Source organism: Cygnus olor, chromosome 25 (assembly GCF_009769625.2).
Source record: "Cygnus olor isolate bCygOlo1 chromosome 25, bCygOlo1.pri.v2, whole genome shotgun sequence".
NCBI lineage: Eukaryota > Metazoa > Chordata > Aves > Anseriformes > Anatidae > Cygnus > Cygnus olor.
Window position 1 is genome coordinate 3728106 of NC_049193.1, and position 13387 is coordinate 3741492.

Below are 13387 nucleotides of genomic sequence, written 5' to 3' on the forward strand. Positions count from 1 at the left end.
TGATCCGTAGCATCCCACGGTAAGTCAGGTTCTGAAAGTCAAGTTCCTTGCTGCTTGCGCCGGCAGCAGTGTTATCATTAAAGCCTGAAGGTCAAGTTCTTTCCACGTTACACTGAAGCAATACTGTGTTTAGCGCAGTTGTAGAAGACTAATTAGGATTTGCAATTAGTCTACAGTTAATTATTCATCTGATAATGTACAATCTGGAAAAGAGCCGATCTCCGCTTCCCAGCTCTGTCCTGGCTCGGGGGTGCTCCAGCACTCAGCCTGGAGCTACAGCAAAAAGATGTTGCTTTAAATATAACTTTTTGATAACTGTAACTGAAAACCACAAATCACAGAATCTGGGATATGTACAAGACCTCAGTAAATTTAAGCCAGCTGCTTCCAGAAATTCCCATTTAGCCTCCAAATGTACATCTCACAGAAGCTTACAGCATTTCTTGGTGTCTCACCCGCACTACTCCACATTAGAAACCCTGGAGCATCTCACGCAACAAAGTCGGCATTCAGAAGCGCCGCCAGCTTTGGCAGATCAGCATCTGAAGCAGTCCTTAAACGGTGACTTCACTGTTATGAAAGTGGATTATGTAGTATGATAATAGAAGTTGTCTTCTAAGTTATTGAATCCCTATTGTACTGCTTTATACAACACTGACGTGAATAGGATAGATTTAAGATAGAGACAAATTTAGATGGATGGCCCAATTTTTCTGAACTGCTGACCACCCACATTCAATCTGTGGGCATTTACCATCCCGGGAAGTCAAATTCAGAACAGACACATTTACGTAAAATGAAAAGTATACGGACTCTGATTTCCAAGGTTATTTTTGCTTTTTAAAAAAAAAGTTGACTTTGGAATTTATCCTAGATATCTACATGTAGGATATGGCTTAGTTCGTAATTACTAAAAGTTTCTTGTGCATTCCCCATGCTGGTTTCAGAGCACATTAACGATCCTCAAACCACTTTTACTCCTCAGAAAGTAAAAGGTCAGAGTAGCGCTGCACGCATCTGAGCGCTTCCTTCTGCTCTGTGCAGGCCCTGGTGCAACCTCCAATTTCCTTCAGTTACTCGCACTGGTTTAAAACTAGGAAAGAGCCGACTGTACAGTCTTTTACATACGACCACTGTGGCAATGCATGGGGAAAAGTACTCAGTACAGGTTCCTGCATCTAAGCCACAGCTGGGATCCTGTGCAGCATGCTCTAGGGGACCCTGCTTGGCAGGGGGTTGCACCAGGTTATCTCCAGAGGTCCCTTCCAACCTCAACCATACTTCCATTCTGTGATTCTGCGAAACTTATGAAGAAAACCAAGTTTCTGGAATGGTGCTCAAGAAGAGGAGGCCGACCTGCGCTGCTTGCCAAGGACGCGCCGTGCAGGCTCGTGCCAGGCCAGGCCACTTGCAGGGAACAGGTCCAGCAGGCCAGCAAGCAGGCAGGACTGAAGTCTTCAGTTTGCAATGTGTTATTTCAGACTTGAGAGCGATTTATTTACAGACCACATCAGGGCGGGCTGGGCAGAGCCAGCCAAATTCTGCTCAGCGTCAGGAACCGCTCTCAAAACAAACAGCGCAACTTGCTCCTGCGAGGCTGGGTTTAACCGTGTCTGCACCATCCCTAAAGTATCTCCAAGGGGCACAAGCTGTCTTTTACTTCTAAAATAAAATTATAAGCTCATCCCAGGTTCCTGCACAAGAAGGTGCAGCGTCATGCAGAGGTAGCAGACGTGACTGCAGCCCTAATTCCCTGGCCAGACACAAGACAGGAGAGCAGCAGCTGAAGGGAGCTGAGCTCTGAGAGCATCCCATTTAGTGCAGAACTATCAATTATTTTATTATAATGTGGCTTTCAAAGTGCAGATAACTTTGAACTTGAGCAAAGCACCACTGTACTGGATTATTATGCCTTTTGGTTTTATGTCTTTAAAAATAAGTGCAGTCGTTTAATTGAGTGTCAAAGAAGAGAGAGCAGCTCCAAGAGGCCTGTGAATGGGTATTATGGAAAGAAGCTGTAAGTTACCTTGCAAAGTTGACAGTAAGAGCTAAAACTCGCTCTCCAAGTTCAAAGAGAGGGCATAACTTCTTCCCCGCACCGCGCGCTATCCAGCTAATGCTGCAGCCACATTTTAGGCACACTTGAGCGCATTCGGTTCCCCGACCTCACTGGGGAAATCTGAGAGCACAGTCGAGAGCAGAATTGGCCCACGGTATTTTTAGCTCTTCTGACACTGTACTGCTGTAATGAACCGCAGCAGCTCAAACCAAGCCCTACAGTCAGCTCCAATACGCGACCACGAGCGTCTCAGTACCCAGCAGCGAGGTGCTCGGCTATACACACACAAACCTGAAGGCAATCAGGGAGTGGATTCGAGAGATCACAGTGTGGTTCGAGGTCTGGGGCCGCTGCGTTGGGCTACATCAAGTCGCACGCTTCTGCTTAAACATTAAGTCATGTTAAAAGCCTTCCTAAAATGCTCAGCGCCAGGAATTTTAAACAAGTAAAAAATCTTAACTCCCTGCTTCACTGGATGTGCTGAAGTGTTTGAAGGAGTTCAAGGGACTGCAGCTTTGTGTCCTTGTTCAACAGAAAGTGGGTATTCATGTATATACACGTAGATATATACACATACACACACAAATAACAAATGGAAGGCTTTCTTGCTGGGCATGGGGCGAGCTGGGCTGCTGCTGCGCTCCTCAGCCGCCTCTGCCTACCTGCCTGGGCCCCCGCTGGTCTCTCAGCGGCCATCAGACGGCAAAACTTGCATTTTTATGACAGCTGACATCTTCAGTTAGCTGGTTGAGTCGTTTACGTCTTGTTTGGTTTTAAGCAAGAGGTTTTTCTTGCTCAGCCCAGCTGCACTGAGCTGGCCGTGGGTCCAAGGTGGGGGGACCCAGCGCAACCGGCACGTGCTTGGCTAAACTGAGCCTCCTCACCTGTATTCAAGTTTAGCTGGACATGAAATTCCTCCTGATTACGTTGTCTTTGCACACACTGTTGCATTACCAGATCCCCACATGATAAATGATTTTCCAGAATCTTAGTAAAAATGATTTCCCTCTGCAGCCTGGAACTTAATAGAGCAACTTTTACCCACTTGGATTTTGTCATGGGTAATTTTAAAACAAGTGCTCCAAACTTGGAGTAAGCATTTCAGGTACTGAAATCAGAGTCAAAACCAAGACAGATTTACTGATGTGTGCCTCTAGTCCAAGGACTTTAATCACAGATGCAGCCCACAGAGCACAAACACACTGCAGTGAATTGCTTATTTCTAATAACATAAATAAAAATCCATGAACACCCTCAGCTCCAAGACAGATTAGTCTCAAAAGCTGTAGCCTAGTTGGAAGGAGAGGTAATTTGTCCAAACAGCACGGGGATTGTTTTGGGGAAGAAAAATGCAAGCAAACTGCCTTACTTTACACTGCAAAAATAAATGAACTCAAAAATAAGACATTCAGATTCTTTCGTAGTGACCTTTCCATAAATAAAAGATATCTTCAAAACAGAAAGCAAAGGAAGAATATTCAGAAGGCCACATGAAATAGGCAATCCCATTTTCAGTAAAGCAACAACAAAAAAAAAACAGACTGAAGGAGACTGCTTTCTCTTAATCCTTAATCTTCAGAAGAGACAGGTAACGGCAGCATTATATGACAGAAATAAATAAAGGCTCCTACACAGAGATGTGAAACAGTTTGTCCTTTTAGATTAAAATACTACACGTGTTTAGGCTATCTGGCATTTTTATCTCCCGGCTTGGAAGAATGCTGGAAACCATAAATCACAGTGCTGCAGTCTTAACACTGCTGAATGCACAGAGCGATTCAGAAGTGGAAAAGAACAGAAAAAAATATTAAATCAATCCAGCAACAACTTCCAATTCCTTACCAATAAAGCCACAGGGAAGGGGAAAAATCGCAAACCAGTACCAGCCACACAGACTTCTGTATGCGTACCAGTTCTCCCTACTACGCTGCTAAGTCCGGACTTCACGGTAATGGAGAAAAGATTGAAAATCCGACATAATTGTGGCTTAATTACTCTGAGACCGGAAAACAAAGTAAAAGAAACAAGAAATGAGAATGGAAGCTATGGCTTTCGTCATCTCTAGCCCATGAAGAGCACGCTATGATTTATTTATTTATATATTTTTTGTATGTCTATATATATGTGTGTGTGTGTATACTTATTAAACTATTATTTATTTTACTTCTGGATTGCATTATACTGAAAGGGATGCCAGAAGAGGATCAGACGGGCCAGGAGACGAACAGCAGGCTCATTAGATGAGGGCTCTGGAAGGTCGCTGGGCTGAGCAGCGTCGACCCTCATGGAGGCCGGGGGCGAGGTCAGGGCAGCAGAGGCCAGGGAGGCCGAGGATGGAGCACCAGGCTCCGCGATCGATGGCCGCAGCAGCAAGGTCACCAAGGGCCCCCAGGGCATCGAGGGAAAGGGCAGAGAAGGAGCTGAGGCTGTACAAGGAGACCGAGCATCCATCGGGGACACGTCTGGCAAAGGGCTCTTAACTGCTTTGACAGCGTGAGAACCATTTTCAACTATTACAGCCAAGCAATTAACAATAATAAATAATTAAACCCAGCCCTCAATGATTTAGAAGCTTCAAAAAGAGCGTAGGTACCTAAGGCGCACGCACAGCTTTTTTTTCTTTAATAATTCAGCTTCCAGAGTTCTACCAAACCTCAGAAGTGCACATCTCCATCCTCCCCAGCTACTTCTGCCATCCCTTTAAGTTAATAAATTATTTTACTGAACTACAAAAACTGAAAACTTTATAACCTGAGCTTGTCAAGGAATTTAACACCTCTAATTCTTCCTTTCAAACAATTTGACCCAACTCAACTACGTCTGAGGACCTCTGCGATCCACCACAGAACCTGCCTGATTTAGACCCTTCAGAAGCAATGGCACGGATCCTGGCAGCTCCCTATGTACACTTCTGGTATTGTTGGAGGGCTCGAGCCCAGTCCTCTCCTAATGCAGCAGGCTGGTCTCTCGGTTATGTAAGAAAAGCCCCGTCTACCAAAATCTGAGGTTTTAGCTTTATCCCAGAAAAGGGTGCCAGGTCAGGGAGCCACCCACGGCCCAGAGGCCACCGAGAGCCACGCGCACGCCTGCGTTTTCTTTCAGAAATGGTCCTGCTACCACCCCGGCCAGAGCTGATCAAGGGAGGCGTTCCTGGCAAAAGCAGGGGCGTTCGGCCTGCTTCTTGTTAGGGTGTTTTTTTTGTTGTTTTTTTCTCTCCAGGGGGAGTTCATAAGTGTTCATAAATGTTCACAACATTTCCTTGGAAATCAAATTTATAATCTCGTAAGCACAGTGTATTAGGTTTGCTCTTTTCAAGAAAGCATTCAAAATGCACGGCTTTGAACATTATCATTCTAAAATACTGTTTCTGTTTAGTTCTTTCAATTCCTATAATGAAATCTGCCACACATTTCAGCTGCAATTCCTTAAAACCAAATGAAATTTCTTTATGATATATTTTGCAATTCTGTGCCTTGTTTGATAGCTACCATCGTCTAATCTTTCAGATGAATGACAGAGGGTAGCACCCTTGCAAGAAACTAACAATGTCTTTGCTCCACAGAACGGTTTTGCTGTAATGGTTACACTTTTCATTCCAAAAGGAGACTGAATATAATTGAGATTACGTCTGAAATCTACTTCAGCGAGTGTCTAACGGAAAGCACTGGGTAACAGTTCGCCTAGTGGCACCCATCACAGAATTTGCCTGAATATGAATGATTTGTCTTAATCAAAAATCCTCAAATTAGCGAGGAAAAAAATAGAACAGTTGCATGCAAAGACTGAGCACCTATAGACTGCCAGAAATAAACGATGCCATTTATGATTTTGATCTTCAATTACATAACCATAGAGTTTTATCCAAAGACTTCTCTTTCTCCATGTGACCCAAATCTGTCCCATTATTATGTACATCTGCTTTAAGTTATTCTGGATATACTTGAGCTATATTTGGCAAATGCCCTTGACCATTTCTGCATATTCCCCTAATCTCGGTATTAATGGAAAGGTTTTTTCATTACTCTTGCTTACATCAAGAAGAGATTTTTTAAAATGTAACCAATAAGGGATGAAGACTGCATCAGATGCATTGCTTTAATGCATATTTTCGTGCTGCTGCTCTTTTCAGACTTAGTGTTATTTCTGAGAGAGCAATGGGAAATATTCCCACCGACTGAAATCGTACCCAGCCGGGCGGCAGGCGAAGTCTGTCTGTCCCTCTGTGCTGGTTCATCAGAAGTTGCAATGCAACAGAGCAAACAGGCAACCGAAATCTTCGCTGGAATCGATAACTCTGTAATTAGGACTATAAATTTATCTTGCTCTTCAGCTGTGACCTCTGGCTGGCCAAAAAAACTGCCTTTGAAGTAGAAAAGTGCTCCAAGTGCAGCTCTGCCTCAACCCGCAGCCTCTGCGCACTGCTCCGGGCCGTGCTCCGGCTCTGCAGCTTCAGGGGCTTGCTGCTTGCTGCCAGCCTTCCCGTAACAAGTTGCCTTTCTCCTTCGCTGCAAAAGTTCTCACCTTACTTCCACACCTTACACAAGTTCCACAGATGTTTGCTCTGAGAAATTCAAATGAGAAATTCTCCTCTGCACCACGTACAAAAACTGCTTCCTAACCCGTTCTCCCCACTGCTGTGGATGTCCTTGCGCGTTCCTTCAAGCACACTGCCAGAACGACAGTTATTTTTTTTAATCAGAAGCCATACCGAGCCACAGACAGGCAACAAATGTAATTTCAATACTATCATCAAATCTATTTCAATGTAATTCATGCTCTAGATTTGAAAAAAACCCTCTGTACTCCTATTTGGGGGTGAATTTTCTTGGATTTCAGCTCCCATTTACCTCCTGAAGAACAGAGAATGGAGGAAATAAGAGGACACTCAATCAATCACTAAACATCCCTTTAAAAAGGCCACAATTACCATAAATGGGATCCTGGGTATACGGAACATTTCCTAAAAGCAAGATTACATTTAGATCCCTGAACAGGTTCCTGAGCTCTTTAAAGCAGCAAGGACAAAATGTCAGAGGCAGCAAGCCCTCCGCTGATGCAAAGCAGAGATGCAATTAGCCCTTCCCTTACAGTTTTGGCATATTATCTTGGGCACGTCACCTGATCCTAAACGTGGCTCTGCTCTCCCATCTCCGAACACAGACCCTCCCATCAAGCACTGTCTGAAGAAAGGCCTTGACTCCTAAATACGGTTATTTGCTATTTAGCTTTTAGTTCTCTGAGCTGACCTTTTATTCCAGCCAGGTTTGGGGATGAGCTCTTATACTCCTATTGATAGGGAGATGTTCCAGGTTGGTTGGGGGTTTTTGTTTGCTTTTTTGCTTTTCCTTTTTAAGATTCACAATCAAAAAAGAACAGCCACTCCCCTTGAATATTATGTTTGATAAAATCTGAGCAACATACTCAAATATTATTTTGTGTATTTATTTTGCTACAATCCACCCAAAATATTTTTTGAATCTCAGCAACTGCTTCCCTAAACCTCTCGTATTCTCTTCTCTTACAGTTTTTCACGTGGTAAATCTGACACAAACCTCACGAACACGTTACACACCACTGCTGGGAAGAAAACGAACAGCATTAGCCGGCTTTGCTATCTGGCAGCTTTGGTAAGAAGCTTTATTTTGGGGATGAAGCACAAATAAGCCAATGGTGCCAACAGTTAACTGGACTACACACAGCTCCAGCAGAAGCCTGGACAAATCCTCTTCTCCTGCCATTTGGGGAACTGCCCAGCTCTGGCAGGGATGGAGGAGACGCACAGCTCCCAGCACAACACCGCCGCCTGCACGGGAAGCGTCCCCACGCAGGGGCCAGCAGCGCCTCGCATGCAGGTGGCACAAGCAGGGTGGCAGGGAACTTTCAGAAGTGTACTTGTGTGTGCTGAACACATTGCTGCTACTGCATAAAATCGATCTAGGTGTTCACCTGCAAAACCATGCTTATTTCTGCCCTCGGCTGCTGCAATGGCGGCAGAGGCCACTGAGAATCCGTTCTGTCGCATCCAGCCGTGGTCCCAGCATTTGACTCCTTGGGGAGAAAGAATTTGCAGAAAAGGACTTTTACAAGTGTCCTTTCTTCTTGTGAGGTAGCTCTGCCTGGTCAAAACACAACCAGTGTACAGGGAGCTGTAACTTTAGTTACATCAAGGAGAGATGCTGTAGCCATTGACTGCTGTTAAATGGGAGGTTGTGGGTTTGTAACAGAGTAAGGGGAGACACAGGCAGCACCAAGGCCTTCTTTTTCCTACAGCTGATATATTAGCACTTTTCCAGAATAAATGTTATTCAAGGCTAATCAGACCAAATCGTGACCTTAGCCTTTACAGCATAAACAGCAGTCTCCCAAACCTACTGCCATTAGATTCCTGGGATTTCAAAAGTGCGGTTTGGGTATGGAAGCTGTGACAGAGATTAATAATCTACCATCACCAGCTATTAGAGCATCAAGTATAAAAGCATTATTGGATGATTCTGACTTATTAATACTTACTCAGGTTGGCAGAATTTTAAACTGTGAGTTATCAAAATGAGCTGATCATACAGTTCTGTATTCGTTACTGCAACAAGCACCTCTGTTGCTTCCTGGACTCACATGGATTTCCACAAAACTAGGTGATTTCAGTAACAACTGCAAATGCAACAGAGAATTTTCCATGCTTTTTGGTGTTATTTTCAAACACAACCAATATCCAGGGCCTCTGCTAATCAACATCCCTTCAGTACCTTATAGAGCAGGAAGACCCCATTGCCCATTCTGATGAGATCCATTTAATACTTGTAGTTTCTCTGAAGCGTAAGCCGTATCAATGAAGGCCTTACACAACTCAGAATCCGATCCACCAGCCATCCTCACAGCAAGTTTAAGTTACACAGGGTAAGAGCTGCAATTTTACACAGGTCGTTTGGGTGGAAGTCCAATGCTGAAGTTAGCAAACAGGGGAAGGCAGAACGACAGCACCCAGGTAACCTCGCACATTGCTGCATCTCCTCCCGTCGGGCAACCAAAACAGGTGCCGAGAAGAGAACCCAGCAGGAAGCTCAGGAACACATGGAGGAGTTTGAGGAAGACTGCTGCAATTTCAGACCAAAGACAACAATTTTGGAGCCTGCGATAAGTGACAGACCTCTGGAGGGCCTTGAAGATGTGGTGGTATAATCATTGCTTTCCAGGAAGGCTGTGAGTTATCTGCCCTTTCCAGCTGGCAGCTGGCCCAAATTTTTCATGTTTGGATTCAAAGTAATTATCTTTCAAACGATTAGAAGTTCAAATAATTAGCAACATCAAATGTCCAAAAGTCTGCTTAATACAGTAGGCAATCCACCTGCAGGCTGCAGTGCGGGAGGTTATGAGCAAATTGATCTCCTTTCTTCAGCACAAAAGTGCAGCTGTGCTGACCAAGAGAAAGGAACAGATAGGATGGGGAGAATACTGATGATCAAAACAAATTACAGCAAGGGGAACAATATTCGCACTGGAAAAGAATAAAGAAGTCCTTGTTCTGCAGTCCCAAAGAGTGACAGGAAGTCAAGGCAACTGGTAAGAGAGCAGAAGTAATGGTGTGGCTTTCAGAGCACTGCATATTTTCCCTTATGAGAAGCTCTCCATAGCATCCCTGATGTTCAAGTGCCTTTTGGTTAAGAGAAAAAGAAAGCATCCATCGGATTCATGCAACCATTAAGACATGGGAACCAAGCTCTTACAAGGATTGAGCAGTTTTCCACAAATGCATCTATCCTCCTATTATCTTTGGAGCTGGTAAAACAAATATTCACTTTTTGCCTCCACAAAAGTTGAAACAAACTAATATTGCCTCAAAACTGGCATCAGAAACAAAGAGAGTAGAATTATTGATTGCTTCCTCTAGACTGCAGAGTATTTGGGAAGAAATATCCAAGTCAGAAGGAAAAGGGACGACTAATCAACAAAGCCATGACCAAGAAGCCCACCTACCATTATTTCCTTCCTTCTTCCTCTCAGGGTCCCAGTATTTCCACTTATGACAGGCATAAACTCCAAAGGTTAAGGCTAACTCCAAATTAACCACAGCCTGAATAACTCCTGAGGGCAGCTCCAGGAGCTAAAACGAAGGATTAGGGTCGTGTAACGACACCGACAGATTGCAGGCGGGAGCCCTGAAGACACAGGACAGCACGGTCACAGACAGGTCAGGGCCGCCACTGCCCTGGGACTTGCAGACACTGCCCTCGTGGCGAACACCAAACACATGGCAGTGTGCATTTAATTCAGTCTGACAGATGCGGAGTGGAAACAAAATTACCACAAGATGAACGAAAGCTGAAATGGCTTCATAAATCTAAATTGACACGTTGTGCCTTCCCAAAACTGCAAGTATCGGCGGGTCTTTTCTGCCCAAGAAAGGACAGTCTGGGGATAAAGATTTTGGTTTGGATACGGCTGATAATTATAGAAGTGAGAGTGCGAGCAGCCTCCTGTGACACTTCACGAGGGCAGTGACAACAACCGCGTCTTCAGCAGCAAGCGAGCAGCACCCTGCTGGAGGTTCAGAAGGCACATCGTACCTGCTGTCAGCAAAACTGCGATCCTAAAGCAGGATCTGGGCAACCAGCTCACGTTTCCAGTAGGATGATACAGGCAACAGATCCCTGTGATGGCCAAGTGTAGAAAATAGTCCAAAAGAGATTAAGCAGAAGAGAAGTGTGGAGACCTGCATTACCTGTTACCTACACTGCAAAAAAAATTCCACTCCAACCTCTGAATATGACTGATTTTTTGGTTTGAGGCAGGATACTTTGTACCTTTTGTACCTTACTGTAGGCTGAAATTCTGAAAAAGTTCTCCCTCATTATAAGGTCCAGTGAGCCTCCTGAAATATACAGGGACATATGCCATTATTAGCTGCGCCTTTGTCCCATCCGTAAGAGCTAATTTTGTTTTATAGCTGTGTGTGTCAGGCCAACCACGGAGCTGAAGATGGAGCCATGTGCAGATAAGAGGGCATTTGAGCATGCGAGGACTGCTGGGCCAGTGTGGAGGCCCGCGTCGGGTTGAGGCTTCAAGACCTGACCTCATCCCGTCTACATCACCCACCAGAACAACCCGAGTTTATCGAATCCTCAGTTTTGCTTGCAGTGACAGCACGATGCTCCACACCCAAAGACAGCTCAGCAGCGTGGATGGCCATCGGGTCACAACGCTGGAGCAAAACTGAGTGGCCCACACCGCTGAAGACACCTGACAGCCTCCTGACATGACTTGTTCTCAACTAATCCACACAACTTGGATGTCTCTGCTTCGCAGGCCATCACAGGTTCACAGCCATACCGCCCGAGCTGTGGTATTTGGGAGCATCGGTGCAGGCTGCCCTTGTTCCTTGTTTTAAGAAATAATATACTAGAAAAGGAAATTCCCCTGCAGGGAGTCGCTCGTTCTATGCGAAGCCTGACCTTGACTTTCTCCATCAGCAACGCAAAGGTTATGTTCACAGTACGGGGAAGGTCTCCGATGCTCCCTGCTTACTGCAAAGTGTGATATTAAGTGTCACGTCTACTCAGATGTGAAATCGACGAGGCTTTTACACACATCCTTGTAGGCCCATCTCCGAAGGCTTCAAAGTCAACAGGGCCAGTTTGCTTGCGTACATATTTACTTACTGGCAAGACAGAAAGCTACAAATACTCACTAAGCCTAAGTGTTAGCACAAAGAAGTTACCATTTCCCAGTAGAGGAAGGGAAGGGAAGCACTCCTGTCTGACGAGGGGAAACAACTTGTTTGACTCCAGGATCCAATCAGACAGGCACAGCCCAAGGTGCTGAGCTGCAGGGAACTCCGCTGCTGGAGCAGCTGATGTGAAACACACTTCAAGCACCTTGTAGATAAGGTGCTTTGGCAGTCACTGTGATACTCTAAAGTTGGACAGTTCTTCACAGGAATAGATTTTGGACCTCCTAAAGCCATTTTCTCCCCCCCTTTTTTTTTCCCCAGATAGCTGAAAGAAAATCCGAGGCTGTAAGGGGAAGCTGATGGTTTGCATTTCACATCAGGAAGCTTCAGGAACACCGTGTTATCTGAACACAGTGAACAGTTAAAACATACGGGGATAGTATATGGAATTCCTGTTATGTCCAGCTCTACTCTTGAGCCCCCTTGACGAAAAGGCTGGCTCCACAAACCCCAAGGTGCAACCCCAGGCCTCTTCCCAAAGCTGCTGCCTCCTACGTGCCCGAAGGCCCCTCTAGGCCCATCTGTAGGTAACGGCGAGCGCCCTGGGGCTGATCCCAAGGAGACACACCTCGAACCCTAACCATGCCGTCGCTATTCTTATCACAGACTCAGGATCGCGGCCGGGTTTATTTTGAGGCCGTTTCCATCTCTGAACAGCGCTGTGCTCCCAGAAGAAGCACAGAGAAGTCGATGGCTCCCATAGCAACCGACGCAGGGAATTGCCACCGTTCTGCTGCAACTACGGCCGATCGCAACGATTTCCCATTCCCTTCAGGTCAGTGGGCCTGAGAATGCTGGGCCAGCCCCAAGACTGAACAGTAAAACCATTTGTCAGGCCACGGTTTGTTTGATTATTCCCCGGCCTTCCTCCCAGCCCAGCACTGTCTAATATGACCGAGGTTGGACAAGGATCCTGCCGGCTGACTTTTTGTTTGGGGGTTTTCTTTTTGGCTTATTGCCTTTTCACCACAAGAAATGCAAGCGCAGCTCTGCCTCACCTGTTCCCTGTTGAGGGGCTTTCTCTGACACCTGAAATATGTCCTGGTGGTGTTTAAGAGAAGCACGTGGTTCGCGTAAAATGAAAACTAGACATCTTTACACGGTGAAAAGAAAGAAGTGGAAGCAAGTAGACGTCAACTCCAGAGATACTTTAACCAAAGAGGGAGAAAAAGGAGCAATGAGATGAACAGAAACAACAGCGCTGCGATGGCAGCAGCGCCATGGTGGTACCTAACTCCCTTAGGAAAGGAAGCAGATGCCTGCCAGCTTTGCCTGGAATAAGCAGACACCCACTGACCAGACAGTTTTGTGTCCCAAAATTTCCAAAGAAGAATTTAATCATAGTAAAAGATAATGTCATAACATACTTAGCCTTTGAAACGTAATGACAAGGTAATAAATCACATGAAATGCAACTGCAAACGTGGATCTAAGAGAAAAAGCAATTACCTGAAAGCACCATCCATCTCAGACTGCTTCCAGTAGGTTTCCTGAGCGCTTGTAAGTCAAAACACGCACGTGTTTTAGATGCTATGGTTAAAACAAAAAGCAGCACAAAGAAAAATGCCCTGTGATGAAGAGCGAAGCAGAACCAAGTAGCCAGT

At 45.3% G+C, this 13387-nt stretch overlaps 1 protein-coding gene across 23 annotated transcripts in view; it reads right to left on the reverse strand.

Moving 5' to 3' along the window:
* Window positions 1-13387, reverse strand: part of TANC2 (tetratricopeptide repeat, ankyrin repeat and coiled-coil containing 2) — a 283000-nt gene that overhangs the window by 111842 nt on the left and 157771 nt on the right. The window lies entirely within an intron of this gene.